Source organism: Corvus cornix, chromosome 3 (assembly GCF_000738735.6).
Source record: "Corvus cornix cornix isolate S_Up_H32 chromosome 3, ASM73873v5, whole genome shotgun sequence".
Classification (NCBI taxonomy): domain Eukaryota; kingdom Metazoa; phylum Chordata; class Aves; order Passeriformes; family Corvidae; genus Corvus; species Corvus cornix.
The window spans coordinates 8,739,693-8,751,312 of NC_047056.1; the positions used below are offsets into that span (position 1 = coordinate 8,739,693).

Here is an 11,620-nt window from a genome sequence, read left to right on the forward strand (position 1 = left end):
GGTGTGCTGGTTCACCCGTGGCTGCAGGGGGCGCTCCGGAGCGAGCTCAGGGAGCACGCGGCACTGGCGGCTTGGGATCCCAGCAAGAGATGGGACAAAGGCTTCACAAACCCCCTGGGCACCCAATCCTGGTGTCTGGCCGGACCCTCAGGAACAGCAGGCTGGAACAGCAGGGACAAGCACAAATCCCGGGTGCCAGACGAGATGTATCCAAACTCAGGAGCTGTGGTGGGAACCCCTGGAGGTCTGGACAGGCAGGGCAGGGTGTGCAGGGCTACAGAGTAGCGAAGGCTCAAAGCAGTGGTGGGGGCAGGGTGGCCCCAGCCCGGCTCCCAGCGAGGCAGGGAAAGGTGGGCTTAGGAATCCTGGGGTTTCTCCAGTAGAAGGAAGGCAGCCGAAAAAGCAGAAGCCTACCATGCTGACGAATTCCTTCCAGCCTCTCTCTCCATCCAAACACCGGGAACTAATAGCCCACAAGCCCAGGTGAAACAGAGTAGCCAGATGGACCCCTCCCTCTGTGGCCAGGTCTTTCGTTTTTCTTAACCCAGTAATTTGTCCCCTTGGCAACATGGTATGGGGAAAATTCTTTAAGAGAAAAGGAAAACAGAAGGAGAACTCCTAAAACCCCGACTTGGGGCTTTCAGGCAAAGGTATGGGAAAAGGAATTAACAGTTATTTTCTCGAACAAGACAAACAACAACAACACCACCGGCAGCAACAACAAACAGAACAGAAACCCAGCACCAGCCTCTCTCGGCCACAGGCCCTTTCCCCTTCGGTGCAGTTCCGCTCACAGCCGGCAGGGGCGCTGGTGGCTCCCAGCTGGGCAGGGCGGGTGCGATGATTCCCCCGCGCCTGCAGGGGGCGCTGTGGCGCGAGCTCAGCCTCCTCTCCACATGACAATGGCGACTGAGGCGACAGGGAAAAGGGAAGGTGGCTCCCTTTGCAAAACCCACAGGGAGCAGCTGGTCTCAGTGCCACTCCAGGTGGTGAGCTAGACTGTAGCACTAACCTCGGAGTGGCGAGCTGGAACAGCAGAGGCGAGCTGACCTGGGGTGGCAAACAAAGTGTAGCAATAATCCTGAAGGGGTGGCAGGAACAGCGTAGGGCTGGGCAAACCCAGGGTGTCGAGCTAAAGCGCAGAAAAAACCCTGAAGCAGTGTCAGAAACAGCGGGGGCTGAGTGGCCCTAGGAAGAGAGAGAATGTGGAGGGGGGGTGTTTTGGGTTTCCCCTGGCTCTCACATGTCTTGTGTGATGTCCTGGTGACACCAGCAGCAGCCAGGCTCTGGCAAGCTGCCAGGAGGTGCTTCCTCCAGAGAGAGGGAGGAGGTGGGGGTCTCGGGTTTCCCCTGAGGCATCCAAGCAGATGGTGAGGGTCCCTCCCAGTGCAGTCGGGTGTTGAAAAGTCCCAGTTCAATGGCTGCTCTTGCGAGCAGAGGCTCACCCACAGTAAGGAGAAGCAGTGAAGGAAAAAACTCTGCAGTAGCAGTGAATCTTCTCCGCAGCAGCAGTCCAACACCAAAACCACAACCGTCTGTCCTCCGACCGGGGGCAAGGACTCCCTCCCCTCAGCTAAGAGACTGCTGCAGCCACACCACCTCTCCCCTTCTCCCCAGAGCCATTTCAAATGGAATTCCAAGATGCCCAGCTAGGTCTTTTGTCTCTTAAGTACCATCCATTCATCATCTCCAGGGTGACAGCTGGGAAGAGAATTCCCTGGGGGGGAAAAAAAAAGCCTAATCCCCAACAGGGTGCTGGTCAACAGTCAACTGAACATGAGCCAGCAGTGTGCCCCGCTGGCCAAGAAGGCCAGTGGCATCCTGGCCCGTATCAGGAACAGATGTGTTGCCAGAAGGACAAGGGAAGTCATTCTTCCCCTGTATTTTGCGCTGATTAGATGGCACCTTGATTGCTGTGTTCTGAGTGCCTCAATTTAGGAAGGATGTTGAGATGGTGGAGCATGTCCAGAAAAGGGCAAGAAGGCTGATGAAGGGTCTAGAACACAAGCCCTATGAGGAGTGGTTGAGGGAGCTGGGGTTGTTTAGCCTGGAGAAAAGGCTCAGGGGAGACCTTATCACTGTCTATAACTCCTTGACAGGAGGGTGTACCCAGGTGGGGGTTGGTCTCCCAGGCAACCATCGAGACAAGAGGGCACACCCTTACGCTGCTCCAAGGGAAGTTTAGGCTGCATATTAGGAAAAAGTTCTTCACTGAAAGAGTGATTGGTCACTGGAATGGGCTGCCCAAGGAGGTGGTGGAGTCACTGTCTCTCGAGGTGTTTAAGGAAAGACTGGATGTGGCACTCAGTGCCAGGGTCTAGTTGACAAGGTGGTGTTAGGTCATAGGTTGGACTTGATCTCAGAGATCTTTCCCAACCTAGTTAATTCTGTGATTGTCTGAATATAGGAGTTTGAAAGCTCTTTCTTTTCCCTTTCCCACAGTAAAAATGTATCAGTACACCACACCCATGACCTGCATAGGCAGCATCTCAGGAGAATATGCCTGTTTATGCTCTAATTAGACTTAGTCTTGCCCCTTGTGCTGAGATTGTAGAGGAAATGGTATTTTCCTCATGCTTGGGATACCCATTCAAGGCGGTAAAGTGAGACCACCCTCAAGTCCTGCAAACTGCACAAAAAGAAGCAAGGATTCCTTGGTCCAAAAAGCTCTTCTATCAGTGTAAAATACCTGAATTCCCACTTCTCCTTGTAAAAAATTGCTGAAATGCAATACTATCACCTTGCAGGTGCATTGCTCCTCCCAAAGCTGAGGCAAGGGAAAAGGTAAGAGCTGACTCTTGCCTTTGCTTTCACAGCAGCCAGGGATCATTTACAGGTGTGAAAAACGAGGTTCACTCTCCTGTGAGAATTTAAAAAGTTTAATATAAAGACAATAAGAGACACATAAAATAAAGCAAAGAGGTAACGGCCGGGTGCCTTGGTGCTCTGCCAAGAGCACACCTGGTGCTCAAGGATAGTCCTTTTTATACCATTTTTACTGTCTGTTCTTTATGCATATTCAAACTTTTCCAGGAACTGTTCTGCATGGCCACTCCTTGGTTCCACCTTTTTAGAGCATGAGCATTTCTCTGCCTTGCAGTTTTATTTCTTTTGATTCTTGGACCTGGGCTTGTTAGGTGGGAGTTGATAGTCGAGTGGGCCTCTTAATTTCCTCAGATAGTAAGGGCTGATAGCAGCTTTGGCCTCTTTGCTCCCCGGGCAGAGCGGTGATAGCAGCTCTGGGCTCCCCTGGGCCTCCTGTTCTCCGGGCAGAGCAGCCTTTGGGTCCCTTTGTTCTCTGGACAAAGTGTTGATTAGCAGATTTTCGGGCCTCATCCTCTGTTTGATTGGAGGTTCTCTTACTTGCTCACACTTGCTAATATTCTTGCTAAAAAGAAAGAAAACTACATCCACACAGCAAAAGCATTTCTAACATTATATAATATTCACCTTAATACTTGCGAGAAGCCAATATTATGATATGCGTTTATAACACAGGTAATTTCCTGCCTCTTGGCTGGAGACCTGTAACTTCCTAAATTTTAAGAAGAGAGCTCTCTTGCATGAGAAGTCCTTAAATTTATGAGTAGGTGTAAAATCCTTGTTTGGGTGTAAACTGAGGCACAGTTTTAAGACTCAGGAGCTCGTTTCTGTCTCTGCTGTTGCAAGGTAGATATAGGTACATGCTCAGGTTGTAAGAGAAGAAGGGATTTGGCACAGTGAACTCCCACAGCACTCACCAAAGTGGAAAATAAACTGTGTTCTACCAGGCCAGCATTTTAATAAGGATGAGCTCCAATTCTCCTGAGCTCACTTCCAGACCTCCAGTCTTGTAATGTTTGTGATCATTCTGAATAGCAGAATATCAGATGTGTTACATGCTGACTTCAAACAGCAGACATCTGCATTTTGGGAGATGATATGTGGCTGTTGGTGCTTGAAAAAGAAAAAGTTAGGTATATTTGGACAGATTGTTCCAAAGCTGCTCCTGAGCCAGAGCCCAAGAGATGCTGATCACCTGCAGCTCTCACTGACCTTCTCCTTGTTGATGTAACCATGCTGCTGATGGTGCTGTGCTTCTGTGTTACTCACAGCTTCACTAAAAATCTTTATGGTATCTGGTCAGTTGCAGCCTACCTGAAATCTGATAATAGTACACGTCGGAGCAAGAGTGTTCACTGTGTACTGCTGTCTGCCTCTTTCATTAGTCATTTTTCAAAAATTAAGCAGAAATGCCTTTGAGTAACACATTATGAGCCACTTCAGTGCACTTCTAATCTCAGCAGTGCATTATCTATTAAATGTGCCCCATTTCTTTCAGCTAATTCATATGCTACTCTAAATTTGACCTAATGAGTACAGATTATGATACAGATCAAGAACATGCAGGGCCTTCAGGTGGTGTAAAGCAGCTGCAAAAGCTTGAAGGGTCAAAATGTACCTACCCATGAATTGCTGTTTTCTGGGAAAGATACCCTGTCTCTCCAACTTGATTCCCTTAATAAGGTTCAACCTATGCCAGCATCTGCCATCATGACATACAGCAGGATTTTAACATTCCAAGGACCTGGTAGCTGGTGTCTCATCTGTGACTCCTCAGGCAGCCTGCAAACAAGCATATGAACCATGACCAAAAATTAGGCACCAGCTCTGTTAATGAGTGGCAGTGAGACACATCTGTCCTGCTGTTTCACTGCCACTGGTTTCAGGGCAAGGGGAAGAGAGGTTTTATGTGTGCTAATAGAAGCTACTTCATAAGAAACAACCAAATGAAATAAATATTATATTGTTCTGCCTTGCAAATATTTAATTCTGTTCTGGAAAATGGACTGGCTTCAACACAGGAGTATGTGATGGCCAACCCTGCAGAGCAGCCTGTGTGGCAGCTTTCTAAATTTGCCTGCCCTCTCCTATCAGGACAGCTGGCACTCAACAGCAGGTGAATTTGCCATACGTTTCCCCCATGAGAAAAAGACTACAATACTTTCTGCATACTTCCCTCCTTATTTACTTACTTTGCACAGCTGTCCCCTGCCATGCTATCAAAGCGATGGAAATCCTTTCCTTAAAGGTACTTGCTGGCTAAATTCTGTACTACTCCAGCACTCACTTCTCATTTTTCTCTTGGATCTCAAACTTTTCACCCTTCATTCTCTCCGTTTCACTACTCCATCTTCCTTTTGCAAATGTCACTCAGCCTTTTCTCTTATGTGTCTGTCCTCCCAAATAACTGACCTTTGATTTGTAGAGAAGAACTGTAAGTTTTATCTGGCAGTTACATGGGAAGAGTTGCCTTTGGAAACCTCCCACATTCACATTTCACTGGTTTCACCAGGCTTTTTATTTTGTCAATCAGCATAAATTCAAACAGTCAGGGTACAAGTGGAGTCAATCCCATTTTATCAGAGGCACTGCAAAAGATTTTCATAGTTACAAACTGCTTTAAAGATATTTTTTCCCCTTAGAAATTTTAGCAAAACAGCCGAACATGTTTCTAGACATATATAGCAAAACCACAACATATTTCGAATGTTTTTGATTTTGACCTAGTGAATTCCAACACTTCAAAAAGGTTTATAATTAAAAGCTCTATTTTCTCTGGTCCTGTAAACAGTTATCAACATGTTCATAAAACTCCAGATATAAAACTCCTGACACCCTCCCATTTTTCAAGTGAAAAATTAAAGCATTGGAAGGCACAGTAATATCTCCAAGAATGTGAATCTTGATCCTATGACTTAATCATCAAATCACACTTTTCTCCCCCTCAACTGGTTATGCTTAGCCTCTGTGCTGAATAACCCTCCTGGATGTAGCTGGAGCCAATAGGCAGTGAATGCTCAATCAATCAATCAATCAATCAACAAACAACAGTTAACCACCAAGAAAAGAAAGGTCTTTGAAAGTTATTTCTCATCTCATGAAGATAATGAAGATAATCTGGGACCCCCCAGATATGGTAGAGACAGGAGAAAGAATAAAAATATAACACTCAGAAAAAACCCTAAGCAGTATAAAACCAGCAATGAATGAATATAAGCATGACCTCTAATTTAAACTTCCCACAGGATGTAGTTTGGTGTGTATATTTTAACTGTTGCTTTGCTTCATATCACAACCTTTTGATAAATAGTCTGTTTTTTAAAAATGCCACTGGCTTATCTGAACAGTGTCAGAACATAATAGCTGATACTTCTTAAGTAATTTTGGCCCTGCTACTTGGTCTACACAGATCTTGTGGATTCAAAGTGAGCAGCTCACATAAATCTGCCAGGGACCTCTGCCAGCGAGCTGCCAAGAGTTTGAACATGTGAACAAAATCACTCTCCTAAGTAAGTAATGGGTCTTGAGCCATTACAAACAAATAATTGCACTCAGGATCCTTACATTTCTCTTCTCAGCACATACTGCCAATTGGTTGTTCTATGGGAAGGATTTAGGATGGGTTCTGTAATGACACTGAAAGTAAACATTAACAATTAATGCAATTCATTATCACAGTATTTTTAAGTGAGTGCAAATTGATTTTTGAAGGGCATCCAAACCAATCTGTTCTAGAATAACTGCTAACGGCAACTTACCTCTTAGTGGTGCTTAGCATTTACTGAAATAAAAATGCACTATTCTAAAATTTATGAGAATTGATATCAATGTTTCAATGAACTTCTCAGAAAGTGCAAATGTCCTTAGTAAGCTGCTTAGGATGGGCTTCTGATGTTGTAACTGGTATTCAAGAGACATTTTATTCCAAGATAGTTATTAAAGTCCATCAAGGCCATTTGAAGGACCTAAACAATAGTATGTAATTCAGTATGAATAAACATATAAAAATCTGATATTGTGAAGTGTTTCTCAGCTACCAGGAGCCTTGCTGTTCCTGTATTGAATCAAAAGTACTCACAAGTTCTGTCTACTATTTACAACTTCACGATCAATTAGTGCATCATTATTGGTTAATGTAAGATTTACAGGAAAGCAATGATAAGGAAAAACAAATGCAAGCAGGAAATACACAATTATTGAAAGTCCCAGTCTTGGTAATGGCTATTTCTAATTAAATATAAATGGATGAGAAATGTCTGGCTCTAATCCTCTTGTCAGATCACCACAGGGTAACAAAATGTTAGATCACCTCACACAGGCAAACAGTTTTTCATGTAAGAAGGAAGCCAGATGTTCAGTTGACTTATTTGAATTCTGCTGAAGGAAAGTCTCTAAGTGAGTTTGAGAGACAAGACAAGTGAAACCTGGTGACAGTTTATACCATTGCAGATAAAGCAGGGCCTCAGGAACTATGCAAAGAGCCAGATCAGAAAATCATAGTTTTATCATCCTGCTAAGAAGGTGAATGCTTTCCCCCTATCAAGTCATTAATATAATGGATTATATTGTAGGTTAACCTAATGGATTATACTGTTTGCACCTAGACATTTTGGTAGATTTGGATTTGAAAACACATAAATGGAGTTCTTGTTCCTGATTCTCAATGAGTTATCCACAAGGTACAGACATTTGCCATGTGTAGTTAGAACTTATTAAAACAGGATGTATTGGTCAGTAGGGACTGAGCTCCATCCAGAACAGTATGTAGCAAAAGATAGTTGGGTAACACACATCAACTAAATACGACAAGGTGAGCACGAATATTTTTCCACACTACATCAAATTTGAAACCGAGTAAGTAAACTTGTTATCTCATGGAAACAGACTCTAGATAAATGTTTTATAGTTCTCTGTTCTTGCTAAAGAAAGCAATAATAAAGCCCCCCATATTTGAAGCATTTATAAAATCTAGTAAAAGACAGTTGTTACAAGTCTGGTCAGTGTCAGTCTGGTCACATTAATTCTTACTCAACATAAAAGCTCTAGCCATTCTATGTCTTCTCTTGTTTCCACATATTTATCTATTAAAAAAAGGTAAATTATCCTTATGCACATTTTAGATTTATGTCTTTCATTCCAGCTTTACTATTTCTCATTTGGTCCCATCTGCCTTATAACATTTTCATGTTGCTTTTGCCATCCAGCAGTTGGTGGTGATTACCACTTGAAAAGTTAATATTCATGGTGGAACAGAAATATCTTCTTCTTCAGCTTTTGCTAACATCCACAACAGTGATTTCCAAAGAAAATGCCATCACCATGAACAGGAGTTTCACAGTAAAGGCACACAAAATCATGCTTGGAGGCCAGGACTGGAAAGAAAAATCCTTAACTGTCTACATTTGACTCCAGCACTCACTCCAAGGTGGGTGCTGCATGCCCTGACTCCCTGGCTTTCCCAAGGTATTCTTTTTAGATTCTCTTGAAAATCTGTGATGCTACAGGCACATTTGTACAGATCAGTGTGGGAGTTACAGGCAGGATAAGCCTTTCTATACAGTCAGATCTTTGTGTGGTTAAGAAGCTACTGAGCTGCAGTAAGTGGCACTGTGAGGGTTTATAATCCACTTTGGGGCGAAGAAGTGATAAATGATGCCTCTTTGGGTTGCACTGAAACAGGCTATGAGTGCTTATTTACATCATGAAAGCTGGAGGATGGTGACGGATGAGGCAGGTGTGGAAACTGCATAATTTGTACATCTGTCCTTCCAGCTGCAATGGAAGAAGTCACTCTCAACTCCAAACTTAGCACAGGTACTTCCAAGATCCTTCTACAGCTCAAAAGATGACTCACCTTTTTCACTCAGAATTCACTCAGAATTAGAAATTCTGTTGAAAACACTACTGTACTCTTTGAATCAGACCCTTTGTGAAATGTCACCTTTTACTCAAAGATATGTTTTTACATGCTCTGTAAATCCATCCCTTTACTCATTCCCAGCTTGTTTTTTCTTGCTTGATCTATAACTTTTTTGTAGGCATTAAAGTGTCCACAAGCACATGGTAAAAGTGATTGAGCATTCATACCCGGTAAATGGGATTCAAATGCTGGACCCTTCTCAATCACTAGTAGTCACTGATGCTTCTGTCACTCCCAATTAGCTAAATTTTGGATTTTTCTGGTATGGTAAAACTCAAAATCCTGCTCCTAAATTGTAACTTGTTCCTAGGAGCTGTGTCACAGAGAACCTAGCTGATATCCCATGTGAATCTGAAAAACATTACAGTCATCTTTCTGGACTTAGTGCATACAAGCTAATTACAGTCCCTGAACAGAAAAACACTTTATACAGGTTTGAAATTAGTGTGACTACAAGTAAGAAATTAAAGTGATAGCAGCAAGCTGCAGGTTTCGCAGTGTACGTATGGAGTTAACACCTAAGCTCCTGTTTTCTGCAGCAAAATATCAGGGTCAGGTTTCTCCTTAGCAGCACGTGACAGGTGATGGCTACTTCTGGCTCTTTCTGGAAACAAAAAGGACCAAAGCTCTTCCTACAGAGCACTCAGCTCTACAGAGGGTCACATTTCTACATGTGAGAGATTTTCATGTTCTCTGCAGGCTCCTTGCACATTTGCTATGTTATTTCCCCCTCCCTGTTGAACTAATAAATCCTTTGGGGGAGGACCTGCCTCTCACTGTGGTATAGAACAGAATTTTGCTTCCAATCTCAGTGGAGGCTTTAGCTGCTACTGTAAGATAAATGACAGCCAATAACTACAATATAGATGCTCTGTGGTCTTCAGAATGATCACCTGTCTGCTAAATTAGTGTTTCAGATGTCTCACCTAAAGTTTATTTGTTTCTTGTTTATTTATTAATTGAAAATACTTGTGCCCAAAGGTAAGCAATCAAAAATTACTAGCTTTCATTTGGAGGAACGGATGTCATTTTATCCCCAGCTTTTTTTTGTTGGCTACAGTTGGCAGACCCTCATGCAGAGGCAGAATTTTTTGATTCGTTCAAGTAACAGATCACTACACACAACACCAGGCAAACCCAGGGAACCAGGAAAATTTAAAGAGAATTCCTCCAAAATACTTCAACTGCAAATCAGGCAGAACATACCTGTCACTTGTTCACTCTGACTCATGGAGTCAATCAATAAAATACACTGAGCAATTTAGTAGGTAGCTGATGCCAGCTCCTGTGGGTACAGACAGGAAGTGTACTTGATGCTACAAAGAGCAAAGTTGGTAGATTTGCTGTAGAATCACAAAAAAGTCCTTCTCTTTAATGATTTCTAACTGACAAACCTCTTGCAAAATACACTTTGAAAAGCCTTTTCCATGAATTCAGGGTTCACAAGTGATAACAGGATTATCAGCCCTGCGGCATGAGATGCACAAAACACATACCAGAAAAACTGAAACTTGAGAAAACCTCATATTTCCCAGCAGCTCCTCCTCTCCCATCACCTTCACAAAACATTAACCTCAAGGCTCACCCAGCCTTTCATTTCTCAAACTGTGAGCAAAGGAGAAGCCTCAGAATCTGAGATACCAACAAGCAGAATGTGAAGGGGCAGTGCTGGGACAAGATGGGTGGTCCTGCCCTCATTAGCATCCCTCCAAAACAGAGGTACCCTTAGGGATACCCTTCAGCCTATAAAGTGCTTCCCGGGGAGGCAGTTCTGAATTCTGCTTAGACCTACAGCCAATCTGGCTTCATTTGCACTGAAATTTTATTAGGCATTTCAAACAAAGAGAAGCATTTAGCTTGTTCTAATGTTTTACTAAAGTTGAAAACCTGCAGAAGTTTTCCTGTGTGAACTGCAGTTTTCCTGTGTGAACTGTTTTTAATTACTGCTGTTTTCTTTTAGCTTAATCAGAACATGGAACACCAACTTTGACATTCTTCTCAAGGCAAAATGCTGACACTGTCAATGGTGACATCATCAAAATGCTCTGATGTGTTTTATCACAGTTACTCTTTTTATTGCATTCTGTAAAAATGTAAAGAAAAATTAAAACCACTTAAATATTCAATTTGGAAAAAAATAGAAGCTGTTCTCATGAAATAAAATTCTGACTAAAACTATGAGGTGTCATGTTACGGCATGATGTCCTGCAGCAATGAAGCCCATACAACTGCACTGTTTATGTGCAACCAGTCCTGGTACTTATTTCTCTCTTCCAGAAAAACTCACATCCCAAAATCGGCCAAATTTCGGTAGAGATTTTGCACACCTCTTAAGCTTGCAGATAGACAGCTGGGTAGAAAATCCACTTCTTTTGCAGAGTATATTATGTTTTCATGTGCTGTTTATGACATTAGTTTATTTAGGGTGAGAACATCCTGCTGTGAGCTACTTTAATATGAGAAAAAAATAACTTTGTCACTGGACAGTGGATACAAACAATGTATTTTCCAAGTTTCTTTCCACAGGCTGTTTTCCACAAACTTCTTTGTTTTCTCTCAGAGGGATGAAGTACACAAAACTTATCATAATAACCCAGACAGCAGAGGGATCCTGGCTTTGGAGGAGTAGAGGACAATATCAATAGTAGAGAAAAAGTTACATATGAAGAGAGCATGATTTTGCTCTACAACCCTCTGCAGATTGACAGACAGCAGTGTATTTTGGTAATAATAATCCATCAGAAAACAAGTTTCCATCCCCCCAAATGATAAACCCATTTGGAAGTGCAATTGAAACCAATTGATGTCAAATTTGATGAGAAGTGGCCTGTAGGTACAAAAATGCTGTTAGTGAGGATCTTCTTGTTATTTTCTAAG

General features: G+C 42.8%; 1 long non-coding RNA gene across 1 annotated transcript; it reads right to left on the bottom strand.

Moving 5' to 3' along the window:
• Window positions 1-3,045: 3,045 nt before the first annotated feature.
• On the bottom strand, window positions 3,046-11,620 carry LOC109146169. The gene is made up of 3 exons (XR_002048034.3): window positions 6,388-11,620; window positions 5,236-5,411; window positions 3,046-4,605 (listed from the first exon to the last, which is right to left on the bottom strand). It is a non-coding gene; the product is annotated as an uncharacterized LOC109146169 (long non-coding RNA).